Below are 11,289 nucleotides of genomic sequence, written 5' to 3'. Positions count from 1 at the left end.
TACTTGCTAAATAATCTGTTGAACATTTAGCTTCAATCGTAGTTGTACATATGGGAGATCCTAACTGTTGCTTTTTTCTTTGAGTTCTGCCCAGTTGAGAAATAGGTACAGTGAAGCAGTGTACATCATCTGTTTCATCGTTAGCAAAAACCACAGAAAATAACTTGGCCGCGCTTCCTAACTCCCACTCCTCTTTCATCTAATCTCCTGAGGCACAGGTGAATAGGCTGTGACTGAGAGCAGAAGCCTGTTTCCTGAGTGGGCAGTGAAAGTGTAAGATGAACCTCTCCAAGTCTAAGCACAGGTGGCCCAGGATGGTGAGAGAGAGCCTGTTAGTTTTTGTGGTACCCTCTGGAGATGCAGACCAATCATAATGATCATTCTTCCTCCTGATGGAAGAAAGGAGTATGGGAGTAGAGTAGGATGACCAACTGGTTCCAGGATATTCTTAATTTCAGCACTGAAAGTCCCAGGTCCCATGAACCACCTTAGTCCAAGCAAACTGGGACAATTGGTCACCATTAAGTAGAAACAAGGAAAGAAACTTTCTCTTTAGCACTTGTGTGAGAACAGAATTTCTGGGAAAGGGTAATATTAGAGTGAAAAAAATTCTCTCCGGTAATTATGGTCTTCAGTGTTTCAGATATGAATGGTTTCACCTTTTCCACTAAATTAAGTATAAAGTATTTACCCAGGCATTCCAGGACCTCCTCAGTTTAGCCCCAATGTACCTTTTTGATTCATCACTCATCATTATACAAATAATTGTGGAGAACCTGCCATATGCCAGTCACTTTTTAAGGGGCAACATCATAAAAAGTCAACATAAAAAGGCTCTAAGCTTTCCATGGGCGCGATCTATTGTGATAGGCAGTTGAGATTGCCCCAGTGACTCCTCCCCACCCAACCCCCAATTTGTCATTCTCTCTCCTTGCCTGTGGGCTAGACTTACTGACTTGCTTCTAATGAATAAGATATGTATGTGATAGCATGGTGTGATGTCACTTCTGAGATTAGATTATAAATTAGATTATTAGCTTCTGTTTCATGTGTTCTGTCTTGGATTGCTCTCCCTAAAGGAAGCCAGCTGCCATATCATAAGGCAGCCCTATGGAGAGGCCCACAAGGCAAGGGACTGACTCATGTCAATAGAGTGAACTTGGAAGCAGGTTCTTTCCCACATCCCCTCCTCCACAGTTGAGCCTTCAGATGAGACAGTGACTCCAATTGACAGCTTAACTTGAACTCATGAGAGATTCTAAGACAGAGGCACTCGGTTGACTCATGCTTGGACTCCAAACTCACAGAAACTGTGGGATAATACATTCATGTTTTTTTAAGTCAGCAAGTTTTAGGGTGATTTGTTATGCAACAAACCTTAATGAATGCACCCACATCTGTGCTTGTTTCGTTTGCTTGTTTTTGCTGATAGTCTCTTTAACACAGTGCTTGCTGTGTTAGAAATAATTGCTAAAGAAATAATTTGCTAAAAAATGCTAAAGAAATAATGTGGCCAGTGAATGAATAAATGAATGAATGACATGATTCTTCTCCTAATGGAAATCTGCTATTTGTTACAAAAAGATTGTAATACTTTTTAAGATCAGGGACTATGTCTTAGAAACATTCTATTCCTGTATTGCCTATAATATTATCTTGTGCATACAGGGACTTAACCATTTTTTTTTTTAATTAAAATTTATTGGGTTGACAATGGTTAGTAAAATTACATAGGTATTAAGTGTACAATTCTGTAATACATCATCTATATATTTCATTGTGTGTTCACAACCCAGAGTCAGTTCTCCTTCTATCACCATATATTTGATCCCCCTTAACCTCATCTACCACCCCCTTCCCCCTGACCCTCTGGTAACCATTAAACTATTGTCTGTGTCTATGAGATTTTGTTTCTTTATTTGTTTGTCTTATTCCTTTGTTGCTTTCAGTTTTAAATCCCACATATCAGTGAAATCATATGGTTCTCAACTTTTTCTATGAGACTTATCTTGCTTAGCATAATAATCTCAAGATTCATCTATGTTGTCGCAAATGGCACTATTTCATCTTATGGCAGAATAGAATTTCATTGTGTACATACACCATATCTTCTTTATCCAATCATCTATTTGAAGGACAATTTGGTTGTTTCCATGTCTTGGCCACTGTGAACAAAGCTGCACTGAACATCCAAAATATATAAGGAACTCATACAATTCAACAACAAAATAACCAAACAATCCAATTTAAAAGTGGGCAGAGGACCTGAATAGACATTTCTCCAAATAGGACACACAAATGGCCAATTGACATATGAAAAAATGCTCAACATCACTAATCATCAGAGAAATGCAAATAAAAAACACAATGAGATCACCTCACATCTGTTAGAATGGCTATCATCAACAAGACAAATAGTAAGTGTTGGAGAGCTGTGGAGAAAAAGGAACCCTCATACACTGTTGGTGGGAATGCAGATTGGTGCAGCCGCTATGGAAGGCAGTGTGGAGGTTCCTCAAAAAATTAAGAATAGAATTATCATATGACCCAGCAATCCCTCTCCTGGGTATATACCAAAAAAATCTGAGAACATTTATTTGTAAGGCAATATGTGCTCCAGTGTCCATTGCAACTTAGCCATTTTTGATTGAATTTGATTTCTTACTTTTTTTTGGATTCATAAAACCTGTGAAGCTACCACTCAGCTGAATGAGAATGTAGAGTTGGAGCTCATTTGGGTAAAATCCAAGTTTGTATGAATAAGTATAATGAAGACCAGTGAATTGATCTCAAGCCAACTCATAACCTCATAATGTTTATTTCATTATTTTTCCTTTTTTGATGTTCATTACGTCAGTCACATCTTTTACCACTTCTTTAATTAGAGAATGGGCATGGAAATAGGCAGAGAATTTTGTGACTCTTACACCCATAATTAGAGCTATAAATGGAAAAAACTTCCCTCGTTGAGGAACTGCCTCAATTCCAAATGATCAGGGACACAGGATTGTAAATAGTACTAGCCAAAGAGTTAAGAGACTTGAGTTTTTATCTTAGTTCTGCTAGTAAGTAGTTATATGAACACAGAAAATAAAGCCATCTCTCTGTGTCTTAATGTCCTTATCAGTAAAATGAGTGGTTGGTCTAATGTTCTCTAAGTACCTTTCTAGGAAGAAAAAACCCACCTCTGTGACTGCCTACTGTGAACTAGGTTCTATGTAACTCTTACAATAGATACAAAATCATGTCTGTAAGTTTTTTAAAGAAAGACTTTGAATTTTTAAGATTCAGTAATTTGCAGGTCCTATGAAAATTGTGATAAAAATAAGTCATGGAAGTCAGAATGAGCCCAGAAATCAGGGTTCTGAGGATAAGTAGATATATTCTTGGGAATTGTAAGTCCCCAATAATGATGTTACCAACTCTAGTGCAGAAGCCTTTCTGGGAGTCTGACCACCAGGATTGGGTGAGATTCAGTAATATTCAGCAATCGACTATATTTGTCTTTTAATCCAAGTCAACATTTCCAGGTAGCAGCTTTTCCTCTGTCTGGCACAGAATAAGCACCCAATAAATATGTGTAGAATGAAATAACTAAAATAAAAGTTCTTCGTGTTCCAAGTTCCTCTTTCATAACTCCATGATTAAGCATCTGGCATGTAATAGGCACACTATAAAAGTCTGTCAAATGTATCTTCTCTTTAGCATGGTCGAGTAGTCAGATAAGGGATTTTGGAATTGGACTTAACTTGGGTTTAAAGCTATGGACTTGCAAAGGTCATGTTCCTTCATCTCTCTAAACCTCGATTTCATCGTATGTAGAGTGGGAAAAATAATAGAAAATTAATTTCCTACTTCAAAATGCTTGTGTAAATTATGTAAGAACAAATAAAAAACATTTAAGTATAATGTCTGACCCAGAATATAAGTTCAATACATTTCAGTTTCATTTTCTTTTTGTTTTTTGTTTCACTTCCCTTATTATTCTATCATTACATCTGTATAAAACAAAATAAGATGAAATGAAGTAATAATAATACCATCAAATCTCACAGTAGAATTGGAAAACTCTGTGTGTATGCATATGTATGATTCACACTGTATGTTTCATTGACCAGATAAAATCTGGTTACGTTATGCATGATTATATTAACATTTTTTATATTGAAATTTTCCTAGATTTTAAACCCTTAGCAGCTAAAAGCATATCTTTATTTTGTGACAATTTTGTCATTTACATACATTGTCATATGTTTGAAGATGATTCATTAATATTGGCTAATAATGATGTAAGTTATTTTAGCAGTATAAAATATTATATCACTGAAATCCATGCAGGGAAAAATTTTCTGCCTTATAATTTAAGCTCTTCTAAGAGCTGTCCATTGATTAAATTATTTTTATAATGTGCGTGGTAGAGGATGGGGTGAAGATGGGGCTGAGAGTTAACAAGGTAGAAATAAAGAGGTCTAAGTATGTACAAATGAGATTTCTCCAGATAAGTAAATTTTACCAATCAATAAAGCTAAAATCAAATCAATGCTAAGGATTCTCACCTGTCTTCTAATGCTTGGTGTACATAGAGCAGAACCACTTGGGCAGTGGGATAGGCAGAGCTGGTCTTTGTGAACTATACTTAACCCATAGGAGAGCCCATTACCTCCACAGATTATGAGCCCTTGACAGTCATTACTATTATTATTGATGGGGATTTGTTGTATTCCTCATGACAGAGAACAGTGTTTGAAAGTATATATGTCTATTGTTTTATGGCATATGAATATACAAATGGTAAGTTTTCACTCAGATCATTTGGTCAGCAGTCACTAATTCAGATAAAGTGTCATTTACCTCCACTTATTTCTTCTTTTACTGACTTGACCATCATTCTCATGCCTTGGATTACTGTGTCTAGTCCCAAATGGTAATTGTTATGGTGCTAATATATATATAAAAGGATTATATATATATACATATATATATATATGTGTATATATATATATATATATATCCTATATATATATCCTATAATCATATATATATACATACACACACACACACATATATATATATAATCCATATATATATATATATATATATATATATATATATATATATATATATATAAAGGATTCTACCCATCTAGTTAATTAACATATCCATCACCTCACATTTTGGGGGAGGGGGTAAGAACATTTAAGTTCTACTCTCTGAGCTACTTTCAAGTATACAATACAGCGCTATCAACTATAGTCACCATGTCTTACATTAGATCCTCAGACCTAATCATCTTATATCTGAAAGTTTGTATCCTTCAGCATTAGTTTAGACCAGAGTTTCTCAACCTTGGCACTAGTGATATTTTGGGCTAGAAAGTTGTTTGTTGTGGGGCTACCTTACGCAGTATAGGCTGTTTAGCAGAATCCCATACCTCTACTTACTAGATGCCCGTAGCACCCACCTTTTCCAGTTGTGAAAACCAAAAGTGTCTCCAGACGTGGGTGACTGTCCCTTGGTGGTGGTGGTGGGGTTGGGGTTTTGAGGGGAGAGGCGCGAATCACCTGTAATTGAAAACCAGTGGTCTAGACAACAGATTAACCCACATAGTGCAGATATGAAGAGATAGCTAGGGAGAATTACTGATGGATTTTGTTTATCTTTTTGTTGTTTTAAAAAATCTTAAATCCTACCACCTTTCCTCTGTTCAGATTATGCTTTGGCCTCCGTGCACCAGGGAAATAGGAGTTATAGCTGAAATGCAAAGAAAAACAAACTAAGGTAATACTGAGCTCCTGATGTCCCAAGGACTAGATCTTAGATAAAGCAATACAGTTGGAAGGATACTTCACGATCCTGTTTTACCTGGCACAGGGAATGAATATAAAACCCTCTGGGCTGAAATAGACAGGCTAGAATTTTGGAAAGGAAGCAAAAGTGTTAGGTGAAGTGTGAAAATTATGTGTGGATGCTGAGGGGGCAGAATAGAACTTTCTTTAAATTTGAGGATCTGAGATTAAAGGGCACACTGCCTCTCCCTGTCAGCGAAGCCAAAACAATCAGAGAATGCCCATGTTCCATGGTGGGCTAGATGCCAGAGAGTAGAAATGGTAGTGTGGTCTGCATTGGTGTGAGAGGATCAACTGTTGAGTTTCCTGCAGCCACAGAGAGATGGGAATATCCAAACGTTCTTGTGCTTCGTTTCCGTCCCCTTGCCAAGTGTGAAGGAAACTTGGTTAAGAAAGGTGTCAGGGGTCATGCAGGGGCTGGTCCTTGCAGAGGTGCTTCTTTAGAGGATATGGGGCAGAACAACACTCTAGGGACTGGAAGAGACCCTGTTACGTCACAACTAGTGGGGACATAGAGGACGCATGTCTGAGGACCAGACAGGATATGATGTATCTGAAATGACTGCGTCACAGGAGAAATATCGTGATCAAGACTGAGAATTAGATACACCTACCTGTCTCCACCAATGTCTCAGCACCGTAGTATCAACTCTAAGAGGAGGAGAAGGGTAGAGGGTGAATCTAGAATTTCACTGAGTTGAAACCTAAAATGTCTAAGGAAAAATCATGATCATGTAAGCAACTGAATTTACCTTAGTGTGATTAGATTACATTTTCTGCACTGTGCTGAATAGAGCTTGAGATAGAAATGTATTCCTCTTTACATCCACTTTGCATATTCCCCATAATATTGCCAGTAGAATAATCTAATAAATAAAATACCTTCATTCAAGTAAACAGATTCAATACTGAAAAAAAATTGTATTTTTAGAATAAAGGCTAAAAGTACCAGGGACAAGAGTAGCACCAGGAAAATAACAATCACTCTGAGATTTAGAGGTACTGGGGTTTGTGGTCTACTTTGAAATGCTTCAGAAAAATGAGATGGATGGATAGCAGGATGGATAAATTGATGGATAGGGAATAAAGCAAATATAGCGAAATGTTATAGATAATCTAAGCGGTGCGTACATAGACATTCACTGGAGAATTCTTCAACTTTTCTGAATATTTAAAAGTAGTCGTTATAATATGTCAACAGAAAAATCAGGATAAATCCACCATTTGTGCTAATACTTCAACTAGTATTTGGATTAAGTTTATGATGTAGTAGTAGAAAGTCAGGGACGGTTTCAACTGTTCAATACGTCTGTGTTTATGTGGAGAAATTATATGTGGGATACAAGTGGGAATGTGAACAAGCGAGGGCCAAACAATCACTCTGCCTCACTCCAGAGCAATCCCAGCTGCTGCCCTGAGCTCTGCAGGAAGGAGCCTTATTAGGATTAGCTGGCATTATCCCCACTTGCCCTTGCTTCTCATATTTCACAACTCCTCCTGGAATTTTCTCATAATTGTACAGTAGTGTGTTGTGGTTCATCATCTTGACTTGACACTTTTTTTTTGGGGGGGGGCATAAATAAAAATACTTCTCACTACTGTTGAGGCCTTTGAAACATAAATTAGAATTCCTTGTCCTAATTGGCCGTTGACAAGTCTTCGAGGCAGAGGTAAAACAAAATTCTTGAACCAGCAAACTTGCTTCCACAAGTACAAAGGCATTTCAATGGTAGCCTCAGGAAAAAATGGATGAAACTGTCAGTCACATAAAAGAATTTAAGGGGGGGAAGAGAACTGATGGTTCATCAAATGGGAGAATTCAAATGTTTCAGCATGTCACTGACCCCAGGACCGAAGCTTACATTCTTTGAATCCCTAAAGATAAAGAAGGTGGTTAGGTACCTCTATTAAGAACAAATGGAAAGTGCTCGTATCTCACATATTAATTATATGGAGCATTAGCCTGCATAACAATACCAAGTCTTAAGAACTTCTGGTATGTAGCCATTTTGAATATTTGTGATATTTCATTTAAAATTGAGATATAATTAATGTGTAATAAGACGAATAGATCTCAACTCTTCAGTTTAATGAATTTTGACAGTGTAACTGCTACCCAAAATACTTAATGATATTCTTAAACTGAGTCAAAACTTTCAAATATTTTCAAGTATGTCACTGCTGATTAGCAATGGTATGAAATTATTAGTAGGTATTCTTCTAAATAATAATCTGAATAGTTCATGACCATACTTGGAATAGTGTATAATAATGAACTTTATTAATGTTCAATTTGATAAATTTCCTGGAGAAGAAGAAATCTAACTAGTTGATTCTAAATGGTTGGGTTTTACAGGCTTTAAAAATCTTTATGACCAAACCTGGGAGTCTTGACTGATGTAATTAATTTCACAGAAATTAAACTTTATTGTGACTGGGGAAAAATGAATTCCTGAGAAAATGGTAAATTTGTGATTGATTATTTTTCCCAGCTACCATACACAAGGGTTCTGCACCCTCTAGAAGGTACTTACTGCTGGCATAGCCACTAGTAGTCTCTGGCAATGTAACCCCATCCTCCCAGCACCACCTGAGTGTGCCTGCCCCCTACAGAGCCACCCTCATGTCTGTCAGAAAGCCAGATACACTGCTGGTCTATGTTGGTGTGCTGGAATCTACATCCTGGTCCAAAGACTCTTTACTCCAACAGGAGCATTAAATATAAATGAACTCTGTGGCAGGTATTGGGTGGGTGCACAACTTTCCTTATATCCTTGTGTCCATTTAGCATACTACCCCCATTTTCAGGATGAGGCATCTGAGGCTCAGAAAAATTAATAAACTTCCCAAAGTCATCCACTTGCTAAATGGGGAAGGTCTTAAGTGTTTGTTGACACTGTTGTCCAGCAAATCAAAATTAAACTAAATTAATCCAACTAAATACAAAAATTATATTTAAACACAGTTGCCTTTGGGGTATTCAAAACACGTACTTAATAAACATTTAGCACCATAAAAATTAGTTGTTGCCAATCCTAGTGGTTTCCAATCTGTATTCCTGCTTAGAGAAGAGAGGAAGGGGACAGCCTATGAATTCAGTCCAAACCGCTCTACTTTTATCTCGTTAGTTTGTTTATGCTCATTGTCTTGGTCCATTTGGATTGGTGTAACAAAATACCATGAACTAGAAGGCTTTGTAGTGATAAGCGTATATTTCTCATAGTTCTGGAGGCTAGGAAGTCCAAGATTATGGTGCTGGTAGATCCCGCGCCTGGTGAGGACTTCTGCCTCATAGACAGCTAGCTTTGCACTGTAACCTCACATTGTGTTAGGAGCAAGCTAGCTCGCTGGGGTTTCTTTTTTAAGGGCACCCATCCCATTCATGAGAGCTTCACTCTCATGACCCAAGCATCTCTCAAAAGCCCCACCGACTAATACTGTGAAACTGGGCATTCGGTTTCAACATATGGACAGCAAGGACACAAATACTCAGTCCTTAGCATTTATGCTTCTATTTCATGTGAACAAACTTTTTCATGGTAAAAAAGGTCTGAAGACCACTGATGTGGTCTAACTCTCACATTGCATAGGTAAGGGAACTGAGACAGAGTGGCCTGCATAAAATTTTACCAAAGTGGAAACTGAACTACTTCCATCCAGTTCAACAAACATACATAGTTTCTGCTATGTACGTGGCCCTGAGCTAGATGAACAAGTTAATGTACATAACTCTCATCAGCTAGCAGTTCAATCTATGGGAGAACTCAGGTTTCCTGACAAGAACATCACTGTTTTGCCCTCTACATACATAGTACATACACACAGTTGTCTCTTCCTGCCTAGTCCCTACAAGAGAAGACCACACTACACTAATTTCACACTAAGCGTGAACAACTTTGCTTGAAACTCACTCACTGGATCTGCTTCCCTGCCCGTAAAAGGGTGGCCACTGAGAACTGTGTACTTTGGGAAGAGCGATTAAGGAGAGGAAGGAGGAGGGCCGCGCATCCCAGCCAGTGGGGCCATCCTGAAGCACCTCCTGCCAAGCCTGTCCTGTTTTAGTAGGCCTCACTAAAATGTGTCTCATATGGAACACGCCATGGAAACCATGATGTTCGTGTTTCACAATTTGCCAGAGGTAAAGGCTACTTAACAAAGGAGGACCTGAGAGTGCTCCTGGAAAAGGAGTTCCCTGGATTTCTGGACAATCAAAAGACCCTTTGGACGTGGACAAAATAATGTAGGACCTGGACCAGTGCTGAGATGGCAGAGCGGGCTCCTAGAGCTTCTTCTTGCTAATCGCCAGGCTCACCATTGCGTGCAGTGACTGTTTTGTAGTACACATGAAGCAGAAGGGAAAGAAGTAGGCGGCACTGAGCAGTTAACGCCCACCCTGGGAAGAGTTCTTCCAATAGGTCACTTACGGAATCCCCCGGCCCCACAGCTTCCCCCGGTAAGGATTTCATGAGCAGATTGGGACCCTTAGAAAATATACAAATAAAATGCCACTCACACTTGAAAAGAGAAAGAAAAGCAAATTAAAGCCAGATAAGCTTTTTATTTTTATATTGCTTGTATCCTGTTGCCCTCAATAAACAGATTTTTTTCTTTCAGTTCCAAAAAAAAAGAAGGAGAGGAAATTGTATGAAAGGTGAAGTAAGTGCTGAGAGGGCATGAGGAGGTGGTAGATTTAGGAACGCAGGAAACAAACATTGCCTACATTACTCTTTTACCTACATGCCTTCTAGGCTCTAGTTTTGTGCATGCTACAGCAGAGTCTTGGGAAGCCTAATAGCCCAAGAAAAAGCATAAGCACTGACTTTGGCAAGTAATAATCCTTAATAATGTAATAAAAATTCTAATAAACATTAATAATTCTAATAAATCAGTTTTCTCGTCTCTGAAATAGGAATTACAATGGTATCTACCTAATAGGATTTAATTGAGATGATGTATACAACGCATTTGGACGGTGCTCAATAACTGTGCCCCCTGGAAGCGCTGACTATGGAATGGTACCCAGCCTAGCTGAAGGAAACTGGCTATGCTTAAGGATGAATCATGGTGACCTTGCCTGGTCATTTGGCCTGGATTTTGGTGTCTTTTGTTTATATGAAACCGGAGTTCTGGGAATGTACCTGGAGAGATTTTCTCTGAAGGGCGTTTGGAATGATTCTGATTTTTCACTTGCTTTCAAACGTGGCTAATTCCTGGTGAGATAACCCAGATGCAGATTATAAACTTGCATGATGGACCCGCTCATGTGGGGAAAACCCATAGCTTCCTGGCAGTGAACTTGGTTGAACCAACCAAGAAAAGAAAGGCCCTTGAGCAGCACTGGAACACAATTGCTTCCCTCGGTATTATCACTCCATGAACCAATGCTAGACCTCTGCACAGGTGGAGGTTCATATTTGAGGGCCATTGAACACTACCCATTTCC

At 38.4% G+C, this 11,289-nt stretch overlaps 1 pseudogene across 1 annotated transcript; it reads left to right on the top strand.

Moving 5' to 3' along the window:
* Positions 1-9,933: 9,933 nt before the first annotated feature.
* Positions 9,934-10,213, top strand: LOC308496018 (protein S100-A10-like; annotated as a pseudogene). The gene has a single exon. The product of its transcript is annotated as a protein S100-A10-like (transcript).
* Positions 10,214-11,289: the final 1,076 nt, after the last annotated feature.

The sequence above is a fragment of the Rhinolophus hipposideros genome (genome assembly GCF_964194185.1).
Source record: "Rhinolophus hipposideros genome assembly, chromosome: 3".
NCBI lineage: Eukaryota > Metazoa > Chordata > Mammalia > Chiroptera > Rhinolophidae > Rhinolophus > Rhinolophus hipposideros.
The sequence above is the reverse complement of the archived record's forward strand: the minus strand, read 5'-3'. Positions and strand labels throughout refer to the sequence as shown.